Source organism: Megalobrama amblycephala, linkage group LG18 (genome assembly GCF_018812025.1).
Source record: "Megalobrama amblycephala isolate DHTTF-2021 linkage group LG18, ASM1881202v1, whole genome shotgun sequence".
Classification (NCBI taxonomy): domain Eukaryota; kingdom Metazoa; phylum Chordata; class Actinopteri; order Cypriniformes; family Xenocyprididae; genus Megalobrama; species Megalobrama amblycephala.
In genome coordinates, this window is record NC_063061.1 from 27,012,695 (window position 1) to 27,025,444 (window position 12,750).

The 12,750-nt window shown below is 36.8% G+C and overlaps 1 long non-coding RNA gene across 1 annotated transcript; it reads left to right on the forward strand.

The window, feature by feature from the left end:
• Window positions 1–4,200: 4,200 nt before the first annotated feature.
• Window positions 4,201–11,088, forward strand: LOC125253217. The gene is made up of 2 exons (XR_007181379.1): window positions 4,201–5,978; window positions 8,783–11,088. It is a non-coding gene; the product is annotated as an uncharacterized LOC125253217 (long non-coding RNA).
• Window positions 11,089–12,750: the final 1,662 nt, after the last annotated feature.

A 12,750-nucleotide genomic window follows, 5' to 3' on the forward strand; every position in this document is an offset into this window, starting at 1 on the left:
ATTTTTAATTATATGATGTCACTACGTTGCCGTCTTGATGCCAGCCAGTCACTGCATTCCTGATAGTGGTTTTGAGTATCGATAAATCTGCCCTTTTCAAGGAACACAAGAACATGCAGTAATCACAGACAACTTAATCCAGATATTTTAACCCAATCCGCAAAGTTGTTTGAAGATCCAAATTAGCCAGAGTTCAGTTATCACAATTAGAAGATCTGGCATCTGTCAAATCATCACAGACAGGGGTTCCCAAACACATTTCTGGAGCCTCCCCAGCACTGCATATTCTGCATGTCTCCTTTGTCTGACACATCCATTTCAGGTCTTGGAGTCTCGACTAATGAACTGATGATCTGAATCAGGTGTGTTTGATTAAGGAGACATGGAAAACATGCAGTATTGGGGAGGCCCCAGGAATGTGTTTGGGAACCCCTGATCTCAGATGTATTAAACGAGGTACGTAGAACGGACCCCTGTTTTGGGTTTTGCAATATTATGATCTCAGCTGTGCTCATTTAATCTAGAGCTGTAAATCATCTTGGGCCTCATTTATAAAATGTTGCATACATTTGATTTGTACATTTCCTACATTTGATCTTACGATCATTTCTAAAATGTGCGTCCATGTGATTCAGAGAACGAACATACGCACAAAAAACATGTGTATGCCTCTCTTCCAGATGTGAAATTTATAAATCGCAAATGATCTTGAAATTCTGCAAAGCTGAATGGTTTCAGATTTCCACCTGGTAAACGCTGCCTAATTAATGTCATTAGTATATAAAAGAACATCAGTCAACATCCAAGTGCTTTACCTAAGAATGGTGAGCAGGAAGAATTGCTTATATTTCCAAATACCTCCAGTTCTCTTACTCTCTGCTACAAGGAAAAGTGTGTACGTCTGCTCAGACCCTGATGTGGTGCTTAGAGCTTTTCCACGTCAAAGACCGTTTTCATAAATATGGACGTTGGCGTAGATTTTAGTGTACACACACTCTAAGATCAAATCTGTGCATATGCATGTTTTATAAATGAGGCCCCTTATGTGGCATAATTCCTGCCTTCTGCATGACCACATCCTGTGTATACTTCCTCCTTCGCAGCTCCGTGAAAAACAAAGCCAAAGAAATTTTTCTACACGTCAAAAATGAAGAAAACAAACACACGAATACAATAGTATATGATTTGTGTGTGATTATCATGCAATTTAGGGTATTTTCATATGAATTTACAGCAAGGGTCTCCAAACTCGATCCTGGAGGGCCACAGAGTTTAGCTCTAACCCCAATTAAACACACTTGAACCAGCTAATCAAGGTCTAATTAGGCATACTAGAAACATCCAGAGAGGTTTGTGTTGAGGCAAGTTGGAGCTAAACTCTGCAGACAGGTTTGTGTTGAGGCAAGTTGGAGCTAAACTCTGCAGGACAGTGGCCCTCCAGGACCGAGTTTGCAGACCTCTGGTTTACAGTATACATGCTAAGCAGTTGTAGCATTAGCTCCATATAAAATGCTAAAGATAACATATTTCAACAACATTATATGACCAAAATCCATATTATATTGTGATCAGAAGTTAATACAAACGCTTGATGATGGTTTTAAGTGAGTTTTGAGTAAAAACTTAATATTAATCTTTTAAATCCTAGGTCTTCAACCCTGCTCCTAGGGACCCACTGTCCTGTAAATTTATTTCCAACCTGCTTCAGAACACCTGGGGCCGTATTCACAAAACATCTTAAGGCTAAAAGTAGCTCCTAAATTGTAGCTCCTAAAGTCAGTCCTAAATTTAGGACTCCTAAATTTCTGTTCTAAGAGTATTTCACAAAGCATTTTAGCGCTAAAACTAGCTCCTAAACCTGTGAAACATTAGGAGTAGTCAAGAGGACTCCTAAGTCTCTAAGACCAAATCACAAACCTAAACCACCTAAAGACACTGAACACCATTGAGGCAATAGCGATAGAGCCTTAGATGCTCAACTTTTTCTTCATAAATGCAATACATTTTGAATTATAGATTTGAATAGAGATTTTGAGATGCCAAAAATAAATCTTTAACAAATAAATAAATATTGTCTGATTACCTGTGGCAATGGTTCTCAAGAGTTCACACTTACAAATGATTGAATAGAGTAAAAAAAAAAAAAAAAATATATATATATATATATATATATATATATATATATATATATAATAAGCACATTTGGTGTGCTGTCCAAGGGGATCGAGGGCTCCGAGCCTAGAATTTAGCCCAAACCCAGAGTTCTCCTCATATCCCCAGCCGAGAGAGAGGAGCGGGGTGGCGGAGGGGTGCAGAAAACTGTCGAAGTAACTATAGGCGAGTCGGCTCTCCTCTGTGTATATATTCCTCTTCTTGAGCTGATTAGAAAGACTGTTTGAATGTGTTTCTCCTAAACTTTGTTTATAAAACATCATTTGTCGCTTGCATTTTGCATTCTCTTGAGATGCCGACATCCAAGAGGCGGACAATTAATTGTATATACTTTAATTAGTTTTAATTAGTGACACTTAGCCTACATTTTAAAAACCTTTATTTGAATATGGCAAAATTTTTATTAAAAATATTTATTTGAATATGGCAACATTTTTATTAAAAATATTTATTTGAATAGGGCAACATTTGTATTTTAAAACCTTTATTTAAATATGGAAACATGACAACTTATTCTAGAACATTTCTATGATTAAATGGCTGACTCCTCCCCCATTAGCCAATCACTGTGTGTTTACTCCATAGCAACGAGGTCAACCCCACCCTTACCCTTAGCTTAAGACTTCAGTCTATTTCTTAGTAAAAGTTTGTCTCAGCAGCTTTGTGAATAGGTTTTAAGAGAAAACTCCTAGCTAAGAACTTTTACTGCTATTTAGGAGAACTCTTAGTGGTAAGATAAAATGTTTTGTGAATACGGCCCCAGGGCTGTGATCCTGAAGAGCTTGATTAGCTGGTTCAAGTGTGTTTGATTTAGTGTTGGAGCTAAACTCTGCAGGAAAGTGGGTCCCCAGGAACAGGACTGAAGACCTGTTTTAAATTGTGTTATGTAGCTTGATGCTAACTGTAGCTCTAATGCACCTGCTGCAGCAGGACTTATTCTATTCCATGAACTAATTTGTTAAAAGAATTCACATAAGATCTTAAGAATATGCTTTTCTTCTTCTTCTTCTTCTTCTTCTGTTTTTTTTTTTTTTTTTTTTTTTTTTTTTTAGAAAGACTTCAGGTAATAGATCAATTAACAAATCTTGGATAAATGTGGTGTGAATGGGCACGCAATGTAATGCCAGAATGAAGGCTAATAATGGCTGAATACAAACAAAAGAATAATGATAAAATAATAATGAAGATTAAGTCTCATACTGGCAGAGGTGCTAACATTCATCAAGGGAGAACAATAGAATAGTGAATGGGCAGTTCTCCGCACCAGACATTAGAGTGTAGGGGAGTTATTGGGGACATAAATCATTTCATTAGCATTTTTATTAGCCTTCTATGAAAACACGCATGACATGTTCTTAAAAAATGATCCATAAAATGCATAATTGTAGAGATATCCTCAGCTTTAAAATGAAGCATGAACACATGTGGCTTCACTTTAATTTTGGTTATAAGTTGTTATACCACATCTACATAATATTTTTATACATTTAAAAATTATATTCTTATATTCTTTTTTTTATATTTGAGGTTATATATCTGATAGATTTTCTTATCAGCCTGACTTTTCTTTCCTTGTTTCTCCCTGTTTTCCCTCACCTGGTCTTCACGGATGCAAGGGTAGAACGGAGACTGGTTGTTATGGTTTCATCACACATCTGGTTTTAATGTACACAATGTATATGTTTGTGTGTTTCTTGGAAAGCAGCCAATAAAGGGTCCCTGCTTTTTAGGCCTTACTGGAGCCCAAGGCAGGCAGGGGCACTGGACCAGATGTTGACCATATTTAGACTTGTTTTTCTATATGTACCACATTCCTATATCATGAAAGTATATTCTCATTGGACAATTGTTACACCACCCCCTGAACATGTTTAAAAGCCCTGTACTGAAGTAAGTCTGGGAGGAGGTTTTGTGAACGGATTGGCTTCATGTTCATGACTCTTTCCCATAGGCCTATGCATTCAATGAGTGAAAAAGACAAACTGAGAATGAGGCACGAATCGGGACCATAAATGTAAGATTAAATAACCTTGCAATTTGGGGGCTCGTCCGGGATTTCTCCAGACAGGTAAGAAATAAAATGCTTAAGTGCATCTTACTGTCTGTTGAGAAATTTATCCTTAAATTTCCGTGCCACGATTTTTGCCATATTTGGTAAAAGTTGGTTATCCTCGTATTTGAATAAATATGGGAAGGACAAAAAAGAGAATTGATCACCCTTTTTGTTATTAGTGTTATCCTCACGTTTTTGAGCGTGGGAAGAAGGAATAGATGATTATATGTGTGAAGAGATTTTATTTCTTTTCCTGGTTTTCCTATTCCTTAGGATATCTCTCAGTCCTTTTTCACGATTGAATGAATTTTGAATGATTTTAAAGAAAATGGTGTTGTGAAGTCCTTGCAAGGCATTAACTTGAACTTCTAAATTAAATCTTTAAAATTTGCATTAAAAAAATTGATCTGGACAGGAGACAGAATATTAGAGCTACAAATAAGAATACAAGTTCTTTGATTCAGTGAAGTTATGAAGCAGATCATGTTCTGTCCCTCCTGTGATAGACTGAGGGGCTGCTGATCTTAAAAGCAGCTGTATGTGAAATTCATGGTGAATTAGGAGTCAAATATCAAAATTCTGTTGATTAGATATTTGACAATTGGGGATAGCGCAGATATGTGCAATTGTTTTTAGATATTTTGGCTGATTAGACTTATGAGATTTTGATTTGAGTCTTGGCTTAGATATAGGTTAAAGACCATACTTTAAATGAAATAATCTCAAGAGTTAAATAGAGAAACAAATAAATAGGACAATATTAAATTAATGTAAAAGATATAGTATAATCCTGTTTTTGTATCTGTATTTGTACTCGTTATCCCTGGGAGACAGTATGAAAATTGATGTATGGCAGAGATTTTAAGATTTTGTTATTTGAAGAATAACTTCTGCATTGTGTTGAATGAGATCAAGATTGGGTGACTAATTTAATTAGATGTTTTGAGCTCAACATAAAAAGAAAAAATATTTTTGACGGTTGCCAACTTATATTTAGTATTACTAGATTGAGATTGAAGTGTGACTTCAGAATATACAGAATACATTATGCTGATGAATTTGTGAGGATTATTTATTTGTAGTGATCTCAGATATATTTCAGAGTAGCTTATTGCTCTTTTCTGCATTCTGCAAAGAAGAAATTGCTTGCTTTTTCTGCAAAGAAGAACTTGCTTTATTAAAATAAAAATGAGGAACTGCTATTGTCAACCAGATGATAAAATTAAGAGACATTTGAAAGAGGTAATTAAAAAGCAAATCAGATTGCTCATATACAATTGTGGTTGGAATTTACATGCGGCTCTCTCTTGAGTGTTCATTTTTTAGAAAGCAGACCATGGCTTCTGGGATGTTGCCAAAATAAAGAACAACTATGCTGTGCTGAGGGAGAGAGAAGACGGCACACGGCTGGATGGACCATCAGCTCCACCCCTGAAAGAGAAAATTGATACTGTATCTCAGAGGGGCTGGACTTGGAGAAATGACAATGCAACAAGATGCCCTGAGAAGAAAGACAGAGACACAACTGCATCTTCCAGACCTCCAGTGCTCTCATCAGATCCTCATCACAGACTGACAAAGTTCACTGGATGAAGAGAACGACATGTGAAAATGAAAGACTCTTTCAGAAGATCCAGTGCTACAGACCAGCAGTCCTACAGAAATCTCAGAACTACCAGATGAATCTGAGAAAAGTAACGCATTCAACTGACTGAAGATCAAGCAAGACTTCTATCCCTTCGCTTGTGTGCAGGTACTGCATATTTAATGAGCACTACAGAGACCGCCTAAAATTTTGATTTGTCACATTAATTTGTAGCTTGGTTATTTACTGGTCTCATAGCAGTTCTTTATGCTTTGATAAACTAACAATACTCTGCTTTCTTTTGATAGGCACCAGTCCAACCTTAAATGAAGCTAAGTGTTTGGTCTGATTCATAAATCAGTTCAAACTTTGGACTGGACTTATTATAGTGAGGAGATATTTCATAAAATCCTGGGTAAAATGTTAAATTAGATCACTGGTGATGCTGTGAAGTGTAGAGAGAGGGAGAGACTCTGCTCGTAAAACAGAGCTTCCTATAAAGCATGTTACAGAGTTCTTTGAACAAAAAAGATTACAACCGGGGCACAAAGTGTCCTAGAATAAACTGTGGATGGTAAAGCCATAATATTGGTCACCTCATCTTGGTTTATTTATATTTTTAGGGATAAATTGAACTAATAGCCTAATTCCTAATTTATGAAATTACAGATGCTGTCATTGACAGGGATTACGATTACATGATGTTTGGCCATGGATCCAAGAATATGTGGAGATCTCCAAACTTTTATCAGAACAGCTCATGAGCAACACCAAATTAATAATGAAAATGAAATTATATTGGACAAATGAATGAAAAAATTGCATTCAAGAAATTTGAATTGGTTCTTCTAACGGTGGCATGCCTAGGTTTAAAAGATTATATGATCAATTAGATATTAAGAAATCTCAAACCATTGCGTATGACTTTGTCTGACTGTATGAGTCTAACTGCTTAGACACTGTCGCACAGGGAATGCCACAGTGCCTACGTTCAGTAGTTTCCATCGAAATCGAAGTGGTGTTATTCGATTGGACTTGGTGATATTTCGCCTGTAACCATATACATTCCCTATTCAGTTCACTGTCTGTGGAGACAGTGACAAAAAAGAGATGATTTTCTGGCCAGAAAATGGGGGTGTGAAAGTGTGTGAGAGTGATAGTGCACCAAGGCAAACCAAATGCCATAAACAGCTGTAAACAAATTTTTGAAGTGGGCACACAAATTGGATAATGTCCAATGGAATAAATGGAATAATGGCCATGGATGAATTTGGGTTAACAATCTTGGCCTGGGTTGTTGTTGTGGCAGTGCCACACTTGCGCAGCGCACATCTAACTCTTCCTTTTCAGAATGTCATGATGAATTCCATTTGCAGAATTCCCTCAAGCTAATTCTGTGACAGGTGTATGAAATACATTGTGATTGTTAACATTTTAAAGTGGTCTGAGTGTTGTCCATGTAGAAAAGCATTGGTTAATCATTTTGAAATGCACTGTATAGCGCAAAAAATGAAGAGGAAATCAGATAGCAAAAACCAATGTATGGTATTGACAGAAACTGGAATGACATGGGTTCAAACCCTGCTCCATGTATTGGTGGTAATGAAAAAATGGACAGCCCTCACCCCACATTAATTTTTTCCACAGGTTACTACTGTCACTGCTGATGAGTAAATATATATTTTGTCTCTAACAGCATTTTAAAATTTCCATTCACAGGTAAAGCAGTTTTGTTAAAGGGGTCATGAACTGCATTGTTTTATTGTTTTATAATGTTTTCTGGGGTACACTTATGATGTTAATGCTTTTACATCCAAAATTGTCATTTTATAAAATGCATTTTTCCTACTCTGATTTTAGTTTGAACACTCTGTTTTAAGAGGCGTGTTTGCTGAGAGACTTTAGTGTAAACGCCCACTGCTGTGATTGGCTGACATCTTTCCATCTGAAATAGCCAAGTATTATTTTCTCGTTTAGTGCGTTTTTACTATTACAGCTCTCAAGGCTTAAATATTTAGATTGTGGCATGAAAGATTGCAGTGATGATTACATTGATTACATTGTAGCTGATCACAGACATGTTGAGTGAATGAAAGCAGTGATCTCGTAATTGAAACTCAATTTCTAGGCAAACGTGATATAACTAAGATTCTTTGAATAAAATGGGAGTTGAGCATCAGTCATTATAAATGCATGCTGTTTGATTGACAGCTTAAGCGTGCTGCTCTAATGATTGCAAAAGGAACTTTCTTTGATCGTTTTCTTATTTATTTACTGTTAAATAACAGATTATTTTCATCCTACTAAGAGAAACTACGCAAGTTGATGTTTAGTCACGTGTTTGATTTACTGACACAGACAAAGAACATCTGACTGAACATGAATCATTAATATCAGATCATGCATTAGAATTAACACAGTGACTTACATGTTGCATAACCAAGCACTGAACAATATTTTGTAATCCTCAATGGCATGTTTATTGCTTAGTAGCTCAGTCTGGTTTAGCAACACGTAGAACTATGTTACTTATGCTAACGATTCTATTGCATGTCATGCGCGAATCGGTAAGCGGGGCTAAACAGGCAGTGATGAAGTAGGCGTTGATCTTCTTCAGCGGAGGCGGTGATTGCTGCCCTTTGACGTCATAGATCCTCACTTTGTAAATCCTTTGCTGTTGTAAGTCGTTTGCTGGGTCTGGTGTCAGTTAAAGCTTTTATTGGAGTTACAGGAATTTTTCAGCTCTGAAACTTACAGGTAGTCTTATGATTACCTCTAATATGTCAAAAGCTCAAGGAAAATATGATTTCTCAGTTCATCACCAATTTAATACAAAAAATGCTTGTCCTACAATCTAGGTACTGATGTATTTTTACGGTATGGAAAATGACAATGCTATTGTCTTGTTTTGGTCTTGTTATTTTGTGTGTGTGTCCTCCATGTCTCCATATCTATCTATCTATCATATATAGGTATAAGGTACGAGTAGATGCTGTCAGGAGATTGAATGCGGTATCTTCATAGAACCAAATTTGACTTACACCTGCTTGTGACCACAAGAGAAGACTATCTGAGTGGTGGAGCAAGATCCATGAGCACACTAGTGCAGTGCTCAAAAGTGGAACACCCTGAGTTCACACCAGGTGTGCCTCTAACCCTGGCAGAGGCAGAAGAGTTCCTTAGGGGGACCAACGAGGAGATTGAGCAGACTCAACTGGTGGCCTAAAAGCCCGCTGTTTGCTCCAACTGATCAAGAGCATCCAAGAACAGATGAAGGATCGACGAGCACCACAGTGCTTAGCAGCAAAAAGAGAAATTCAACAGAAACTGATTAAATCACCCTGATGATGAAGCATAGAACGAAGACATTTAGATGCGGAAGAGGACAAAATAGTTGTCTACAGTGAATTTTTACCCACTGTTGTAGAATACAGTAAAAAGCTTATTGAAGGTCAAGGAAAGTGATTAAGTGTTGTGAGGAAAAGTCATGCTATGATTAAGTGATCATTTTATGATCAAATGGGGGAACTGATAGATTTTCTTATCAGCCTGACTTTTCTTTCCTTGTTTCTCCCTGTTTTCCCTCACCTGGTCTTCACGGATGCAAGGGTAGAACGGAGACTGGTTGTTATGGTTTCGTCACACATCTGGTTTTAATGTACACAATGTATATGTTTGTGTGTTTCTTGGAAAGCAGCCAAGAAAGGGTCCCGGCTTTTAGGGCTTACTGGAGCCCAAGGCAGGCAGGGGCACTGGACCAGATGTTGACCATATTTAGACTTGTTTTTCTATATGTACCACATTCCTATATCATGAAAGTATATTCTCATTGGACAATTGTTACACCACCCCCTGAACATGTTTAAAAGCCCTGTACTGAAGTAAATCTGGGAGGAGGTTTTGTGAACAGATTGACTTCATGTTCATGACTCTTTCCCATAGGCCTATGCATTCAATGAGTGAAAAAGACAAACTGAGAATGAGGCACGAATCGGGACCATAAATGTAAGATTAAATAACCTTGCAATATCTCATATATATTATTAATAATAGCAATTAATAAGAGTAATTCTGAGTCTTGACCTGTAAACTCCCAAGTGTCAGCTCTCTAAATATGTGTTGATTATGTGTCTATCCAGAAAGACTTATGAGCAGCAACTTTTTTTTTATTTTGGTCTTTTATGCCCCACTTGCCAAAATGGGGGGAGTGCAGTAAGGGGTTAAATTGCTGGGGTCCAACTGACCCAAGTGGGAAAAAAAAAATGTTGGTAAATTTGAGAGTAACAGAAGGGTTAAAATGTTAGTATCATTATTGGACTTTATTGTTTCCTCGATCTCTGTTCTCATGTATTTCACAGTTTAAGGGGCACTTTAACTTTCATGTCGCACCTTGCAAGCCATGCCCATGCTATTTTGAGACTTTTTTTCCCAGTGGAAAGGGATGATACTTTTAAGTTTGAGCACATTTAAATTGTTTATTTATTTTGTTTCTTTGTAGCACTAATGTATAGGCAGTTTTTATGGCTATATTTAAATATATAAAAGCTATATTTATGGTTTATTCATGTTTTGAGGTTATAAACTTATAAAGTGATGTTATCAAAAGTATATAATCAACTATTCTGCTTATCTTTTACAGTTATGAAAATTGAGGAAAAATTAGGGTGTACTGTACTTTCAGGACTTTGCATCACCAATGGTTATTACTACAGCCTGTTTCATCATTCAGTCATTCACACTGCATTTAGCTATACATTTTATCAGGTCATGCCTACCATGGGAATTGAACTTGTGACCTTGGACTTGCTAGTGTCATGTTGATGTGGTCTCATCTTAGTCATGGAAAAAAAGGTCACATCAACATACATTTTTCATCCTAGTGTTTTTATTTAAAAAAATATAACTATTGCATTGAAGTTGTGCATATCAAGAAAAGGAGGGAATTCGAAACGTTGAACACTGAGGTACAGCAATATTGTTCTAATATGATCTTTCCACCCTTCCCCTCCAGAATACTGGAAGTGCAGTTCCTGGGATGCCCTGTTCAGAAACGGTGGACTGAAGGATCTGGGCTGCGTTTCTCAAAGATATAACAGTGTCTGTATAGTTTGTCAGTTGACACAAGATTAATTCAGCTAGCAGCTCTACAGAAGACAATAGTGTTGTTATTCAGTTCGAGTCAGTTAATTGTTGATTCAGTTCAGTTCAATAACAGTGTCAATGTTGCAAAATGTGTCAATTATTAAACAAATTCAATTCAGCTCTATACAGAAAACAACAGTGGCATCATCAAGCTCAATTCAGAATGTACATTTTCCTTTACATGTAAATTTTGTAAAAAAAAAAAAAAAAAAAAAAAAAAAAAATGTAGCAATAGGCCTAATAATAATAATAATAATAATAATAATAATTATAATAAAAACCCCTGTTATTTAGTCCCGGCTGATCATGTATGCAGAATGAGGAAGTAAGTGACAATGACAGCATTCTCATGCCTTTACATATGGCCTCAGATGTGCATGCTGAGTAAGATGGCTTAGAGTGAAAGCAAAGGAGCAGGGAGACCCCAGGATAGAGGATCCAGTCCCTGCTGATGACACCATAGAGATCCCCCATCATTCTCTAATGCAATGACACATTCTTTCAAAAATCTGGAATGAGATGAAGCTGTTCTGCTACCACTTCTTTGACTCAAATTGAAGCTATGTCATCACTCACAAGGAGCTCTTAATTTTTACTTCATAATAACTGCTGTACATTTTACAGAAATGAAGTTCAAATATCAGAAATGACAGACTCCTGTCTGCACAAATTCTGATTCTGATGCTGCTTTTGCATGTAAATTCAAGATGGTGTATTATCAGCAGTGATATAATTCAGTGTCCATGCATGAGCGACCACACACACTTATACTTTCTCATTTCCTCTTCCTCATGCTGATTTTACTCTGGGGAATAGCTGATGGTTATTTGTGTGATCGAAACAAATTCGCTGGAACAAAAGTAAGATGACCAGAGGGGATTTTTACCCATTCATCTTCATAAGACATCCACCTCCTTTTCCCCTAAAATACTTAATAGACCTATATACATATGGAAGATATATATATATATATATATATATATATATATATATATATATATATATATATATATATATTTAATAAATAATATATACTTGTTGTAAATCACCTATAAACTACCAATAATCAACTATGCACTGATCTATAAAACAATTTAACTAAACTCAGTGGGGCTAAGGACAGAACTATTCAAAGCTGGTCAATAACAGCCGAAATGTTGTTAGAAAAACTTAAACTTTGACTTCCTAATTATGTGTACTTGTTTTATGTAATTATTTTATTTTGGTCGTGGTAATTTTCATGGCATCTGTTTGTATATAGTTTATTTATCTGTCATAATGTTTATGATGCAGCTAAAATTATAATAAAAAGTTAATCTCAAAAAAAAATAACTCAACACACAGCCATTAATGTCTAAACCACTGGCCACAAAAGTGAATACACCCCTAAGTCCAAATTGGGCCCAAAGTGTCAATATTTTGTGTGGCCACCATTATTTTCCAGCATTGCCTTAACCCTCTTGGGCATGGAGTTCACCAGAGCTTCACAGGGAGCCTCTTCCACTCCTCCTTGACGACATCACGGAGCTGGTGGATGTTAGAGACCTTGCGCTCCTCCACCTTCCATTTGAAGATGCCCCACAAATGTTCAATAGGGTTTAGATCTGGAGACATGCTTGGCCAGTCCATCAACTTTACCTTCAGCTTCTTTAAGCAAGGCAGTGGTCGTCATGGAGGTGTGTTTGAGGTTGTTATCATGTTGGAATACTGCCCTGCGGCCCAGTCTCTGAAGGGAGGGGATCATGCTTTGCTCATTCATGGTTTCCTCAATGAACTGTAGCCCCCCAGTGCCGGCAGC